Source organism: Mauremys reevesii, linkage group 8 (genome assembly GCF_016161935.1).
Source record: "Mauremys reevesii isolate NIE-2019 linkage group 8, ASM1616193v1, whole genome shotgun sequence".
Taxonomy (NCBI): domain Eukaryota; kingdom Metazoa; phylum Chordata; order Testudines; family Geoemydidae; genus Mauremys; species Mauremys reevesii.
Window position 1 is genome coordinate 39,860,010 of NC_052630.1, and position 16,784 is coordinate 39,876,793.

The window sequence follows — 16,784 nt, forward strand, 5'->3', positions numbered from 1 at the left end:
CCATCCAAGAATATTAAAGGAACTGGCATATGAAATAGCAAGCCCGTAGCAAGTATTTGTAATGCCTCTGTAAACTTGGGAGCCATACCCTATGATTGGAGAATTGGTAATATAGTATCCATTTTTTAAGAGAGGGGAAAATAATGATCCAGGAAACTACAGGTCTTTTAGTTTGACTTCAATTGTATACAAGGTCTTGGAACAAATTTTGAAAGAGAAAGTCAATAATTGGGATAAAATACACCATGATTTTACAAAAGGAGATTTTGTAACACCAAGCAGATTTCTTTCTTTGAGAAGAAACTTTTTTTTTTAAGACAAAGGAAATTCTGTAGATCTAATCTAGATGTGGTGAGTGTCATAACTGCTGGGCTATTGGTTATCATGGACTAGGTGGGTGGGAATCTGTGTTTTTGTTATGAAAAATAGCTGATCAGGCTTAGATGCCTAACTCCAGGAGACAGTTCACAGTTGTGAATTGCAGGCAGAGATAGGCACCTAGACCCAGGTCCATAAAGGGTCTTAGGTGTTGTCATGGGTGGCGGGTGACGGATGGGCTTGGGGAGGCTAGCCCCTGGCCAGACCACCTCTTCTGCCTGGGGCCCGGGGCCTGCCCGCTGCCAGCCCCTGGCTTCCCAGCCCCAGAGCACCTGGCAGGAGGGCAGGCAGCGTGGCCCCCAGCCCAAACCCTGGAGTGCCAGGCGGGCAGACAGATGGGAGTCCCTGGCTGCAGGGCAAGGGCTCCATGCTGGAGCCCGCCCAAAAGTGGGGAGGGAGGGGGGGCTCCTGCCCAAAGCAAAAGCAGCCCACTCTCCATGTCTCAGCCTCCGTGCCCAGGGCAGGTGGAGGGACTGAGGCTTCCCACAGCTGCCCATGCAGCTGTTCCCGACCCGGTTCTGGCTGGCGTTGAGGGGCTAGGAGCTGTAGCCCAGCCATGGTAAGAGCCAGACGGGAAGCTGTGGTGGACCCTCTACCTGCCTGCACTGTGGGGGGGTCTGAGCAGCCCCCAGCCTGTGTTCCCTTACCCCAGGCTCCCCAGCCACCCGGGGCAAGAGGAGGGACTCTTACCATGGCCGGGCTGTGGCACTGAGGCTCCTCCCTGCTGGCTGGGGCACAGTTGGGGAGAGCCATGCAGGCAGCTGTGGGAAGTCGGCATGGATTCATGAATCCTCTTCCTGCCCCAGGCTACCGGAGAGCCGGGGGGGGGGAGGTGGGGACATGGGCCAGGGGCTGCTGTCAGCTCCCCCGGGCAAGTGAAAGGTCTGCGGCGGCTCCCCACAGCTGCCTGAGCTCCATGCTACCCTGGCTGATGGTGGGGCCTAAGGGGGAAGAGGAGGGGCGCGAGGGAGGGTTCCATCTAGGCAAAAAGTGGATGGGCAAGGCCTGGGGGATGGGCCATGCAGGGCCACACTGGCAGTTTGGGTAGGCTTAGCCTTCCCCTGCCTTTCATACCTGCCACCCATGGGTGCTGTGGTGCTGAGTGTCACAATGAATAACTTTCAGGCACCTAGAAAATCACTGGAACAACAGTGGGATCCACGCAGCCTGAGTTAGGAGTCCAGGCTCCCTATGCAATGCAATCCACAATAGTCAGCATGCTAAATGGGAAGTCACCTAAACTAGCCAGTGTGAAGTGCCAAGGGGGGTTGGCTTAAGCCCTGCCCCCTCACAGAATTATGTGCCTGAATCCTGGCTGCAGGTGGAATCTTCTCCTGGAGTCAGACAGCTTACCCACCTACGTTGTTCTTTCCAAGAATAAGTGAGGCATGTATCATGAATAAGATTATGTTTTAGTCACGGGTATTTTTAGTAAAAGTCATGGACAGGTCCCCGGCAGTAAACAAAAATTTACAGCCCATGACCTGTCCATGACTTTTACTATATGCCCTTAGCTAAAACTGGGCCAGGGTGCCGCTCTGTGTGTGGGGGTGGTGGTGGGGGGGCACGGGCCTGGTGCTGGGGGGAAGGGTAGGATGACCAGGTGTCCAGTTTTCAATTGGAACACCCGGTTTAAAATGGATCCTGGGGGCTCCGGTCAGCACTGCTGATCAGGCCGTTGACTGTCCAGTTGGCGGTGCCATGCAGTGGGGCTGGCAGGCTCCCTGCTAGCCTCCACGGGTCCCAGGAAGCAACCAGCTATCCCCCCTCTAGCTCCTACATGTAGGGGTAGGCATGGGGCTCCGCACCCTGCCTTTGCCCCAAGCACCGCCCCCTCAGCTCCCATTGTCTGGGAACCGTGGCCAATGGGAGCTGTGGGGGCGGCGCCTGCAGATGGGACAGTGCGCAGAGCCACCTGGCTATGCCTCCATGTAGGAGCCAGAGGGGGCTCACTCACTCGCTCATTTTCACCAGCATGAAATACTTGAGGTACGTGCCACCCAGAGCCTGCACCTCATACCCTCTCCTGGGCCCCAACCCCCTACCCCAGCCCTGATCCCCTTTCCACCCTCTGAACCCCTCAATCCCAGCCCAGAGCACCCTCCTGCACCCGAAATTCTTCATCCCCTGCCCCACATCAGAGCCTGCACCTCCAGCTAGAGCCCTCACCCCCCTGGACTCCAACCCCCTGTCCTCCCCAGAGGCCCTTCCCACATCCTGAACCCTTCATTTCTGGCCCCACCCTGGAACCCGCACCTCGAGCCCATACCACCTCCCACACCCAACCCCCCTGCCTGAGCCCAGAGTCCCCTCTCATACTCCAAAACCCTCGACTCCACCCCAGAGCCTCCTCCTGCATCCCAAATCCCTCATCCCTGACCTCCTCTCACATCCCAACCCACACTCTGAACTCCTCATTTCTGGCCCCACCCCGGAGCCCGCACCCCCAGCTCTGACCCCATCCCACATCCCAGTCCCCTGAGCCAGCCTGGTGAAAATGAGCGAGTGAGTGAGGGTGGAAAGAACGAGTGACAGAGGAAGAGGGGGTGGAGCAAATGGGGGCCTGGGCCTCGGAGAAGGGGTGGGGCATGGGGAGGAGCAAGGGGGTTCAGTTTTGTGCGAGTAGAAAGTTGGCAACTCTGGGAGGGGGTGGGCAGCAGTGCATAGCCTGGGACCCCAGCTGGTGCTGGGAGGGGGGGGGTTGGCAGGCCTGGCAGGATCTCTACCTGGCTCTGACTGGTGTGTCCCTGCAGCTCCTAGGGGAGGGGCGGTCAGACGGGCTCTGCGCCTGCTCCTGCCACAAGTGCCGGCTGCACAGCTCCCATTGGCTGGGAACCACAGCTAATGGGAGCTGCGGGGGCGATGCCTGTGGGTGCGGGCAGCACGCGGAGCCCCCTGGTCCCTCTGTCTAGGAGCTGCAGGGACATGCTGGTGGGAGCCAGGAATTCCCTCCCCCACAGTTAAGCACCACCTCATACCTCAAACCCAACTCCCTGCCCCATCGCTTAGCCCCCTCCCACATACCCAAACTGCTGCTGCTGCTGGTCCAGGGGCTGTCTGGCTCTGCCAGCACCAGCCACTTCAGAAGTCAAGGAAAGTCACGGAATCTGTGCAGCAGCTGGCAGTATGAGTCATGGAGATTGGTCTGGGGTCCCTCTGGAGTCCTAGGTTTTGCAGTCCTAGCCCAGTAATGGACCCGGTGGAAGGAGGAGTTCAAGATGTATGCAGACCTGGCCATCCAGGAGGATGACAACAGCAGGAAAGTAAAACTATTATTAATAGGGAACAGCTCCCCACTGCCTCGAGCCTAGGAGTCTATTGCTCCCCAAAGCAGAACGAAACTGTGGAGTGACACAGGTTTTTCACTAAAGACCAATCTGAAGGGGAGGGGATACAGAAGCTGAACAAGAATAACAGAAAACAAGCTTTTCAGCATTGATGCAGGAACAAGAACATAAAACTCAACCCAGAAAATACATGAGGTGAAATACATTGCACATTTGCTCTCAGGCAGAGAGACTGAAATCAGATCTCAACAAGACTGAGGCAGAGACACACCAGCTCCAGTGCATGTGAAAGGGGTACAGAGCTTCACAGGAATGATACCTTTTCTTTCCAAGTTCTGTTCACACCTGCAGTAGCAGAACCCATACATCAGCTCATAAGGCAGGAGATTGACTGGGACTGGGCAAGTCCCTAACAGCAAGTATTTGACATGATGTCATACATGATAATGGCTACCCGTCATGAAGTACTGTACTACCAGTCAGTAAAGCCACTGGCACTCCAGTGTCATGCATCAGAGAAAGGACTGGGTGTAGCTCTTTTGCAGGAGCAGCTGGTTGCTTATGCCAGCAAATCCCTGTCAGAAGCAGAACAGGGATACATTTAAATAGAAAAATAGCTTCTGGCTGGAGTATTTGGAGTGAAGCAATTCTATCAGGACATCCAATCTGACCACAGCCCCCTAGTGACAATTTTGGTAAAGCCTCTTCTCAGGCCTGGTCCACATTAGCAACTTACGTCGGTACAAGCACATCACTCAGGGTGTGGGAAATCCTCCCTCCCCCGAGCAATGCAGTTACACCAACCTAACTCCCGGTGTAGATGGCACTATGTCAATGAGAGGGCTTCTTCCGTCAACATTGCTACCACCTCTCAGGAAGGTGGAGTAGCTACATTGATGGGAAAAGCTCTCACAAAGCAGTGGTGCAGCTGCAGCTTTTTAAGTGCAGACAAGCCCTTAGTGCTCTAAAGAGATTGCAGCACATGTTTATGCATCTCTGGCACTATCAGGTAGAGATCAGTTGCTGTCCAGCATGAACTGGTGTTGGCTGACCTGAACAGAGCATGTACAACCAGAATCAGCAAGTTGAGGGAGGTAGATAAGGGCACTGACTCCATTAACATGCTGCCTATCTCCAAGTTTCAAAAGTGAAGCTGATGGAAATCAAAGAGGCTATGGAAAGCACATCCAACTACAGGCACTCCCAGTAGGGTGGCCAGAAGGCAAAAGCCAAGTACTAGTAGAAGCAGAGCCACAGGGACAGACACCTTTTGTTTCCACCTCATTACAAAGTATTTCATGCACAAAATATGAGCCTCACACCTGGGCATCGACAACTGTCTTAGATAGGCTCAAGAATATGTTTACTGGCTGAGAATAAATACACAACTCTGCTCCTTGACAGAAGGGTGTGGCACCTGTCAGTCATGTGATAACTGCCAGCAGAAAGAGGCTGTTCTTCTTCGAGTGATTGCTCCTATCCATTCCAGTTAGGTGTGCGCGCCGCGCGTGCACGGCTCTTCGGAACATTTTTACCCTAGCAACTCCGGCGGGCCGGCTGGGCGCCCCCTGGAGTGGCGCCGCTATAGCGCTGGATATATACCCCAGCTGGCCCGTCCGCTCCTCAGTTCCTGCTTACCGCCCGTGACGGCCAGTTGGAACAGTGGAGTGCTTCGTTACCTCCACAACCCTAGTGTTTCTCCATTGGATAAGTGTACATAGTTGGTTAAGTATAGTTAAGTTAGTTAAATAGTTTAGTTAGTTAGTGTAGTAAGGGGAATTAGGGGGGTTCGCCCCTCTTTTTCCACAACTGGTGCGGGCTCATGCCCAAGGCACCGGGGTTTAAGCCCTGTTCGGCTTGCCAGTGGCACATGCCGATTGGGGACCTGCACGATTCCTGCCTGCGCTGCCTCGGGGAATCCCATCGGCCAGATAAGTGCCCAATTTGCACGGCGTTTAAGCCACGGACAAGAAAGGAGAGAGACTCGCGCTTAAAGCAGCTCCTTATGGAGTCGGCACTTAGCCCGGCCGCGTCGACCCAAGCGGCGCCGAAGTCCTCCTCGACGCGCAGCGCACCAGTGGTCCCGAGCCGGTCCGGTACCGAGACTGTTAGGCCTCCGCAGCCGGCACCGGCGTCCCGGCACCATTCCCTCTCTCCGATAAGGAAACGGAAGATGGTGCAGACGGCCTCTAAGCCTCCTGCACCGGGACCGCTCACCCAGCCACCGCCGGCACCTCCGGCACCGACTGTGGTAGTGCACAAGCCGTGCACGGTTCCCTCGACTCCGGCGTCCGGAGAGCCGTTGAGTCCGGTACCTCCCTGCTCCCCGGTGCCAACCGCAGTCGAGCTGCCTCTCTCGTCAACGCCCGAGACCTTCTCGTCGGCGAGAGAGCTCATCGAGCTCACAGAGGCACCATGCCTCCGGCCCCCGGCACCGCCTGTGCGGGCTGTCCAGTCAGCGGGCAAGCCTGCTATGATGCGGTCCCCTTCCCCTGACAGACGGGATAGATCCTGATCCCGATCCCGGAGACGGTCGCCGTCACGCCGATCCAGGTCTTGGCACCGATCACCATCCCGCCGATCCAGGTCTTGGCACCGATCACCATCTCGGTACCGCTCCCCTTCTCGGTGCCGGTCGCAGTCCCGGTACTGCTCCGTATCGCGGTACCGGTCGCACTCCCGGAGACAAACCCGGTCCCGGTCACCCGACCGTCGGTACCACAGGAGGTCCGGCTCCCGGTACCGTTCCCGGCACCGCGACTCATGAAGCCGCTCCTACCGCCATCGGTCGAGATCGCGGTCGACCTCCTGGCACTTGCACGGTCGATGGTCCTGCTCTCGCTCCCGGCACCGCGACGACCAGCACCGATCCTCGGCACCGTCCAGGGACAGACTGGCGGCATCAACGGCACAGTCCCTGAGCGCCTCTGCCCCCCCGTGGCCTTCTCGTCAGCCCTCGGTCGCCTCTCAGGCGGGCAGCGGTACAGATCTCCGGGCCGACCCCCAAGGCCAGGACCACGGACCACAGCAGTGGGGATTTTGGGCCCCCTGGGCCTACCATGAGGCTCAAGGGCTCCCCTTCCCCCCGCGACCCGCAGGCTCTGAACGCAAAGTGCCGGAGGCCCTGATTAGCAGGCCTCCCCCATCTCCACCGGGTGAGGCCCCACCGCCACCTGTTACGGCAGAGCATCCTGTGGCCGAGTCGGCTTCCCACCCCCTGGAAGAACCACCTCCAGCGGCCGTGGTCCATGGTCTGTCCTCGTCTTCCTCGACGGACGAGGCGATGGAGGGGGCATCTACAGCGGACCACCCTCCGATTGACTTGCGGGCCCACCAGGACCTTCTTCGCAGGGTGGCGCAGGCTATTGACCTCCCCGTGGCGGAGGTCGCTGAGGATGACGACCCGGTGACCAGGGTGCTTGGAGCTGAGGCCCCGCTGCGGGTGGCCCTACCCTTTATCTGCACCATTCAAAAGAATGCCACTACCATCTGGCAGTCACCGGCGTCCGTCCCTCCCACCGCTCGCGGAGTGGAGCGCAGGTACTCGGTTCCTCCCAGCGGCTACGAGTACCTATATATACACCCGACTCCGGACTCCCTCGTGGTGCAGTCCGTCAATGACCGGGAGAGACATGGGCAACCCGCTCCAGTGCCAAAATCTAAAGACGCAAGGCGCATGGACCTGTTGGGCCGGAAGGTCTATTCGGCAGGTGGCTCCAGCTCTGGATTGCCAACCAGATGGCTCTCCTTGGTCGCTACACCTATGACATTTTGGTGTCCCTGTCCAAGTTCTCGGAGCTGATCCCAACAGCCTCCTGACAGGAGTTCTCGGCCCTCCTTGAGGAGGGCAAGAAAGCCTCCCGGTCCTCCATCCAGGCCGCTCTGGACTCGGTGGACTCAGGAGCCAGAACTCTGGCCTCGGGAGTGACCATGAGGCGCATCTCCTGGTTGCAGTCCTCCACCTTGCCGCCCGAGGTGCAGTACACCCGGCAAGACCTCCCCTTTGACACTCAGGGTCTCTTTTCGGAGAAAATGGACTCAAGGATTCAGACCCTCAAAGATGGTCGAATCGCCATTCGCACCCTGGGTATGCACACACCGGCTACCCAGCGGAGGTCGTTCCGGCAGCAGCCATACCGACCATTTACTCAGGCCAGGTCACGGCCTTATAATAGTCGCAGAGGCAGCCTAAACTGCCGTAGACCGTCGGGCAACAGGCGCAACCAGGCCCAGGCGCCTTCCAAGGCCCCTCAAGGGCCTAAGCAGGCATTTTGATGGGACGCCCGAGGACGGCCCATCAGACTCTTTACCGGATCCTTCCCCGTTATTTTGCAACCGCCTTTCCCACTTCCTCCCGGTGTGGTCCCAAATAACAACGGACAGCTGGGTACTTCGTACGGTCCAGTATGGTTACTGCCTTCAGTTTGTTTCGCCCCCTCCCTCCCACCCACCTTCCCCGTCCCTCTTCAGGGACCCCTCTCACGAGCAATTCCTCTTGCAAGAGGTTGAGACTCTGTTGAGCTTGGGTGCTATAGAGGAGGTGCCGCACGACATGCGGGGCAGGGGATTTTATTCCCGATATTTTCTTATCCCCAAGGCGAAAGGAGGTCTCCGACCTATACTAGACCTCCGGTAGCTCAACAGGTACCTGCTCAAGCTCAAGTTTCGCATGGTCACCCTGGGGACCATCATTCCCTCCCTGGATCTGGGAGACTGGTTTGCCGCCCTCGATATGAAGGACGCGTACTTCCATATCGCGATTTACCCTCTCCATCGACGCTACCTGCGGTTCATAGTCAACGAGGCGCACTACCAGTTTGCGGTACTACCCTTTGGCCTTTCCACCGCGCCAAGGGTCTTCACCAAGTGCATGGCAGTGGTTGCCGCCACCCTCCGCCGTCGTCGCATGCATGTCTACCTGTATCTCGATGACTGGCTGGTTCGCGGGCCATCCCGACAGCTAGTGGCAAGTCAAATGGCCGAGATCCTAGCCCTGTTTCGGTACCTGGGCCTTCTCATAAATGCCGAGAAGTCCTCTTTAACTCCATCACAAAGGGTGGAGTTCATCGGAGCGGTCCTGGACTCCAGTTTAGCCAGGGCCTGCCTCCCTCGACCTCGGCACCAGGCGATGGTCTCCGTTATCCGGGACCTGCATGCTTTTCCCACGACAACGGTTCGGTCCTGCCTACGCCTCCTGGGCCACATGGCGTCCTGCACGTTCGTGACCACGTACGCGAGGCTGCACCTTCGTCCATTTCAAACTTGGCTGGCGTCAGTGTACCGTCTGCACCGCGACCCTCTGGACATGGTAGTCACGGTCATGAAGCCAATCCTCAGCTCGCTCAGCTGGTGGCTGGACCCAGAGGTCGTGTGTGCAGGAGTCCCGTTCTGCCCTCCTCGCCCATCCGTCACCCAGACCACGTTTGCCTCGGCGTTGGGATGGGGGGCTCACCTTGGCGACCTACACACCCAGGGTCTCTGGTCGCCCCGAGAGCTCTCCCTCCATATCAACGTCAGGGAGCTGCGAGCGATCCGTTTGGCGTGTCACACCTTCCGCGCCCATCTGCAAGGGCGCTGTGTGGCGGTGTTCACGGACAACACGACGGCGATGTTCTATGTCAACAAGCAGGGTGGAGCCCGCTCCTCCCTGCTTTGCACGGAAGCGATGCTCCTGTGGGACTTCTGTGTAACCCACTCGATTCACCTGGCAGCGTCCTTTCTTCCAGGAGTGCAGAACACGTTGGCCGACCATCTCAGCAGGTTGTTCCTTGCCCACGAGTGGTCCCTTCGTCCGGATGTGGTGCTCACAATTTTCCGAAGGTGGGGGTTTCCCCAGATAGACCTGTTTGCCTCCAAGGAGAACAGGAAGTGCCACCGGTTTTGTTCTTACCAGGGTCGCTCCAGAGGCTCTATTAGTATTAGTAACAGGATGAGATTCAATAGTGAGAAGTGTAAGGTTATGCATTTAGGGATGACTAACAAGAATTTTAGTTATAAGCTGGGGACGCACCAGTTGGAAGTAACGGAGGAGGAGAAGGACCTAGGAGTCCTGGTTGATCATAGGATGACTATGAGTAGGCAATGTGATGTGGCCGTTAAAAAAGCTAATGCGGTCTTGGGATGCATTAGGCGAGGTATTTCTAGTAGGGATAAGGAGGTGCTAGTCCCGTTATATAAGGCGTTGGTAAGACCTCATTTGGAGTATTGTGTGCAGTTTTGGTCTCCCATGTTTAAGAAGGATGAATTCAAACTGGAACGGGTACAAAGAAGGACCACTAGAATGATCCGAGGAATGGAAAGCCTGTCGTATGAAAGGAGACTTGAGCTCGGTTTGTTTTCCTTAACCAAAAGAAGGATAAGAGGAGATATGATTGCACTCTTTAAATATATCAGAGGGATAAATACCAGGGAAGGAGAGGAATTATTTCAGCTCAGTGCTAATGTGGACACGAGGACAAACGGATATAAATTGTCAGTCAGGAAATTTAGGCTTGAAATTAGACGAAGGTTTCTAACCATCAGAGGAGTGCAATTCTGGAACAGCCTTCCGAAGGAAACAGTGGGGGCGAAGGACCTCCATGACTTTAAGATTAAGCTAGATAAGTTTATGGAGGAGATAGTATGATAGGATAACGGGCTTAGTCAATAGGTCAATTAAGTGCCACACTGGTAATTAGTACAATGGGTCAATGATAGGATATTGTTAGCCTTTTTCCAGAGGGTATGGCTGGAGAGTCTTGCCCGCATGCTCGGGGTTCAGCTGACCGCCATATTTGGGGTCGGGAAGGAATTTTCCTCCAGGGTAGATTGGCAGTGGCCTTCCTCCGAAGCATGGGACAGGGGTCGCTTGCTTAAGGAGTGGGTGGATCGGCTTATGTGGCCTGCATCTTGCAGGAGGTCAGACTAGATAATCATAATGGTCCCTTCTGATCCTGAATTCTATGATTCTATGATTCTATGATTCTATGATTCTGTCGGACGCATTCCTCTGCTCCTGGACGGATCACCTCCTCTACGCCTTCCCTCCGTTCCCACTCATACACCGGGTGCTACTCAAGCTTCGGAGGGACAGGGCCCACCTCATTCTCGTCGCTCCGGCCTGGCCACGGCAGCACTGGTACACTCTGCTGCTCGAGCTCTCCGTTCGGGATCCCATTCCCCTTCCGTTATGGCCGGACCTCATCACACAGGACTTCGGCAGACTCCGCCTACAGTCCCTCCATCTTACAGCTTGGTACCTGCGTGGTTGACCCACGCGGAGCGGGACTGTTCGGCGGCGGTGCAGCAAGTCCTGATGGAAAGCAGGAAGCCTTCCACTTGCTCAACCTACCTCGCAAAATGGAAGCGTTTCGCGCTCTGGTGCGATCAGAGACGCCTTAACCCTTCCTGGTCCCTATTCCTACAATCCTGGACTACCTCTGGTCCCTTAAGGAACAAGGACTCGCGGTCTCCTCCTTGAAGGTACACCTGGCAGCCATCGGTCCATCGTTTCCAACCAGATGGTTTCCCGCTTCCTTAAGGGCCTGGACCACTTGTACCCGCCGATACGACGTCCTATCCCGTCCTGGGATTTGAACCTAGTTCTGGCCAAGCTTATGGGAGCACCCTTCGAGCCCCTGGCCACGTGCTCCCTGCTCTATCTCTCGTGGAAAACGGCTTTTCTCGTCGCTATAACGTCAGCAAGACGAGTTTCTGAGCTCCGTGCCCTAACGGTTGGTCCACCGTATACCGTCTTCCACGGAGACAAGGTGCAGCTTCGACCACACCCGGCCTTCCTCCCTAAGGTGGTGTCGGCCTTCCACCTCAACCAGGACATTTTCCTTCCAGTCTTCTTCCCGAAGCCGCACGCCTCAAGTCGTGAACAAGAGCTTCACACCCTGGACGTCCGCAGGGCCCTCGCATTTTACATAGAGCGGACGAAGCCCTTCCGGCGTTCGCCCCAGCTATTCGTAGCGGTTGCTGATCGCATGAAAGGCAAGCCGGTCTCCTCTTAGAGGATCTCCTCCTGGATAACATCTTGTATCCGGACATGTTACGAGCTTGCTCGAGTGCCAGCTGGCCGCCTCACCGCTCACTCTACGAGAGCGCAAGCCTCGTCTGCCGCCTTCCTGGCCCATGTTCCCATCCAGGACATCTGTAGAGCGGCCACCTGGTCTTCTGTCCACACCTTCGCTTCCCACTACGCGTTGGTGCAACAATCCAGAGACGATGCAGCCTTCGGCTCAGCAGTCTTACACTCTGCCACGTCTCACTCCGACCCCACCGCCTAGGTAAGGCTTGGGAATCACCTAACTGGAATGCATAGGAGCAATCACTCGAAGAAGAAAAGACGGTTACTCACCATTGTAACTGTTGTTCTTCGAGATGTGTTGCTCCTATCCATTCCAGACCCGCCCTCCTTCCCCACTGTCGGAGTAGCCGGCAAGAAGGAACTGAGGAGTGGACGGGCCGGTTGGGGTATATATCCAGGGCTATAGCGGCGCCACTCCAGGGGGCGCCCAGCTGGCCCGCCGGAGTTGCTAGGGTAAAAATGTTCCGAAGAGCCGTGCACGCGCGGCGCTTACACCTAACTGGAATGGATAGGAGCAACACATCTCGAAGAACAACAGTTACAATGGTGAGTAACCGTCTTTTACCACATCCAACCATGGGAAAAGGTGGGAGCAGACTTATTTACCTTCAAGGAAAAGCAATACTTGATTACAGTGGACTTACACTTAAATTTTTGGGAGGTCAGTGTCGTGTCTCATTCAAGAAGCAAGTCAGTGTTAGGCAAACTGAGCCAACTTTCTGTATTCCCCATCCACCCAGTTTGCCTCAGAAGAATTCATAGATTCTAAGGCCAGGAAAAGACCATTGTGATCATCTAGTTTGACCTGTATAATACAGGCCAGAGAACTGCCCCCAAATCATTCCTAGGGCAGATCTTTTAGAAAATCATCCAACCTTGATTTAAAAATTGTCAGTGATGGAGAATCCAACACAACTGTTGGTCAATTGTTCCAGTGGTTAATTACTCTCACTGTTAAAAATTTACACCTTATATCCAGTATGAATTTGTCTAGCTTCAACTTCCAGCTGTTGGATTGTGTTATAGGTTTAATTGGTAAATTGAGAAGCCAATTATTAAATATTTGTTTCCCATGTATGTACATATAGACTGTAATCAACTCACCCCTTCACCTTCTCTTTGTTAATAGATTGGACTCCTTGAGTCATCACTGTAAGGAATTTGCATGCAATACAGTTTGACCACCACAATTCCTTCCGAGCATACCCACAGAGTGACAGTAAGGTGGAATCAGCTATGCAGACAGTTATGAGACACTGGGTATGTCTACACTTAAAATGTTTCAGTGGCATAGCAGCAGATCTGCAGATGCAACATTTTAGTGTTTCAGTGCAGAAACTCACTGCAGTGATGGGAAGGGTTCTCCCATCAATGTAGTTAATTCACCTCCCTGAGACGCAGTAGCAAGGTTGATGGAAGAATTCTTCATAAAGCGAGACCTGCCTTTCTCCCCCATCGGATTTTGAATGGGTCCCAATCTGGTAGGCCTCTGAGCACACCTGTTAGATTTGACCCCATAGGTGACATAGAAACTCCTGCCTTTATCTTCCCCCAGGTCGTGCATCACCTTGGTGCATAAGCAGGAGACAGATGTCTAGAGGCCTGGAGTGATGCAGCCATGTGCATCCCTAGATGCCAAAACTTAGGCATCTAAGGGACTTTTACCTTTAAAATGTAGGCACCTTCTGGGTTTGGTGCAGCTGAGTGGGGGTTTTGTGGCTCACAGTGGAGGCTAAAATGGAAACTTAGCTACCTAAATATCTTTATGGATCAGACCCTAACTCTCTTTGGGGGGCAAGGCATAAGCCCCATACCTCTCCTCAACATTTCCCACTGGCTAGCTTAGGTGAGTGTGCTGGCTTCTGTGAATCCCATTGTTAGGCACCCAACTCTCCTCACGCAGTGTATGGGGAGCCTGGGTACTGCACTCAGGTTTCAGGATTCCACTGGGTTGCAGGGTGCTAAAAAGTTAACACACCATCACCACATGTGGATCCCCCCCTTTGGGGATCTAGTCCAGGTGCTCAGCAATTATACAGTCTAAAGAAATAGCTGCTTGGTTGTGGAGTTAGCTTCACCACACTGTGCTGTCTACACTAGGAACTGCATGGCTCCCGGATGTGGCCTCCCGGTCCCTGCAGCCCCTAGATGCATCGGCGGCCAGGGGGGCTCCGCACGCTGACCCTGCCTCTGCAGCTCCCATTGGCTGGGACCTGTGACCAATGGGAGCTCGGGGGGCGGCACCTGCAGGTGTGAGGACAGCGCGTGGCGCCTCCCTGCATCTAGGGGCTGCAGGAATCTGGAGGCCGCTTCATGGGAGCCGCGGTAAGTGCTGCCGGGAAACCCGCACCCCAAACTCCCTCATGCACCCCAACCCCATCCTGGATCCTGCACCCTGCAACCCCTTCACACACACCCCAACCCTGCCCCAGGCCTAAACCCACTCCAGAACCCCAAACTGCTCATCCCCAGCCCCACCCAGCCCACACCCCCAGCCAAAGCCCTAACACCCCCAACACCCTGCCTCAACCCAGAGCCCCCTCCTGCACCCCAAATCCCTCATCCATGGCCCCACCCCAGAGCCTGCACCCCAGCCAGAGCCTGTACCCCATCCCACACTCTGAAACTCTCAGCCTCAGCCGAGAGCCCCTTCCTGCACCCCAAACCCCTCATCTCTGGCCCCACCCCAGAGCCTGCATGTCCAGCCAGAGTCCACACTGCCCCATACAATCCAACCCTTCTCCTGTACCCTGAACCACTCATGTCTAGCCCCACCCGGCACCCACACCCCCAGCCCAGAGCCCATACCCCCTTGCACCCCAACCCCCCGCTTCAGCACAGAGCCCTCTCACACACCCCAAACCCCTCATCTCCAGCCCCACCCCAGAGCCTGCACCCCCAGCCGGAGGCCTCACCCCCCCTCCTACACCCCAACACCCTGCCCCAGTCCAGTGGTGAAAGTGAGTGGGTGTGGGGGAGAGCAATGGAGGGAGGGGAGTTGGAGTGAGCAGGGGTGGGTACTCATAGAAGGGGTGGGGCAGGGATGGGGCCCCGGGAAAGAGTGGGATGGGGGCATGGCAAGGGTGTTCAGTTTTGTTTGATTAGAAAGTTGGCAACCCTAAGCCAAGCTGGTGTATTTTGCCATGCAACTCAAAACAATCACACGAAGATCACAGTGACAAACACCATGTGTGCCCATTTCAGAGATGGATAGAGTATGGGCTAGGAGCCATCCCCAAGATACCATCCACAACCAACAGCCAACTCTTGAGCCTCGTATCTGATATTTTTAAAAAGATGTTGAAAAATTAGGGAGGGTCAAGGAGGAGCGGCAAGAATGATTCAGGGGCTGGAAAATTTGCCTCACAGTGAGAGATTAAAGAAGCTCAGTCTACATAGCTTATTGATGAGAAAGTTAGGTGAATTGATCACGGCCCATAAGCACCTACATGGAGAGATTTCTGCTAGAAGAGGGTTCTTTAATCCAGCAAACCAGTATAACAAGATCCAGTGGCTATGAATTTAAGCTAGACAAAATGAGACTGGAAATAAAGTGCACATTTTTCACAGTGAGGGGAGCACTCAAGGATGATAAGGACGGAGAAATTAAATGAATTCTTTGCATCGGTCTTCATGGCTGAGGGTGTGAGGGAGATTCCCAAACCTGAGCCATTCTTTTTAGGTGACAAATCTGAAGGATTGTCCCAGATTGAGGTGTCATTAGAGGAGGTTTTGGAACAAATTGATAGACTAAACAGTAATAAGTCACCAGGACCAGATGGCATTCACCCAAGAGTGCTGAAGGAACTCAAATGTGAAATTGCAGAACTGTGGTATGTAACCTATCGTTTAAATCATCTTCTGTACCAAATGACTAGAGGATAGCTAATGTGATGCCAATTTTTTTAAAAGTGCTCCAGAGGTGATCCCAGCAATTACAAGCTGGTAAACCTGACTTAAGTACCAGGCAAACTGGTTGAAACTACAATAAAGAACAAAATTGTCTGACACATAGATGAACATAATTTGTTGGGGAATAGTCAACATGGTTTTTGTAAAGGGAAATCATGCCTCCTCAATCTACTATAATTCTTGGAGGGGGTCAACAAACGTGGACAAGAGGGATCCAGTGGATATAATGTACTTAGATTTTCAGAAAGCCTTTGACAAGGTCCCTCACCAAAGGCTCCTAAGCTGTCATGGGATAAGAGGGAAAGTCTTCTCATGGATTGGTAACTGGTTAAAAGATAGGAAACAAAAGTTAGGAATAAATGGTCAGTTTTCCGAATGGAGAGAGGTAAATAGTGGTGTCCCCCCAGGGTCTGTACTGGGACCAGTCCTATTCAATATATTTATAAATGATCTGGAAAAAGGGGTAAACAGTGAGGTGACAAAATTTGCAGATGATACACAATTGCTCAAGATAGTTAAGTCCCAGGCAGACTGCTAAGTGCTACAAAAGGATCTCTCAAAACTGGGTGACTGGGCAACAAAACAAAAGATTAAATTCAACGTTGATAAATGCAAAGTAATGCACATTGGAAAACATAATCCCAGCTATACATATAAAATGATGGAGTCTAAATTGGCTGTTACCACTCAAGAAAGAGCTCTTGGAGTCATTGTGGATAGTTCTCTGAAAACATCCACTCAATATGCAGCGGCAATCAAAAAAGCGAACCGAAACTTGGGAATCATTAGGATAGAGATAGATAATAAGACAGAAAATATCATATTTCCTCTATATAAATCCATGGTATGTCCACATCTTGAATACTGCGTGCAGATGTGGTCGCCCTCTCTGAAAAAAAGATATATTGGAATTGGAAAAGGTTCAGAAAAGGGCAACAAAAATTATTTAGGGGTATGGAGCAGCTGCCATATGAGGAGAGATTAATAAGACTGGGACTTTTCAGCTTGGAAAAGAGTCGACAAAGTGGGGATATGATATACATCTATAAAATCATGACTGGTGTGGAGAAAGTAAATAAGGAAGTGTTATTTACTCCTCATAACACAAGAACTAGAGGTCACCAAATAAAATTAAT

The 16,784-nt window shown here is 53.9% G+C and overlaps 1 protein-coding gene across 4 annotated transcripts in view; it reads right to left on the bottom strand.

Moving 5' to 3' along the window:
- Positions 1-16,784, bottom strand: part of PCDH12 (protocadherin 12) — a 48,077-nt gene that overhangs the window by 7,706 nt on the left and 23,587 nt on the right. The window lies entirely within an intron of this gene.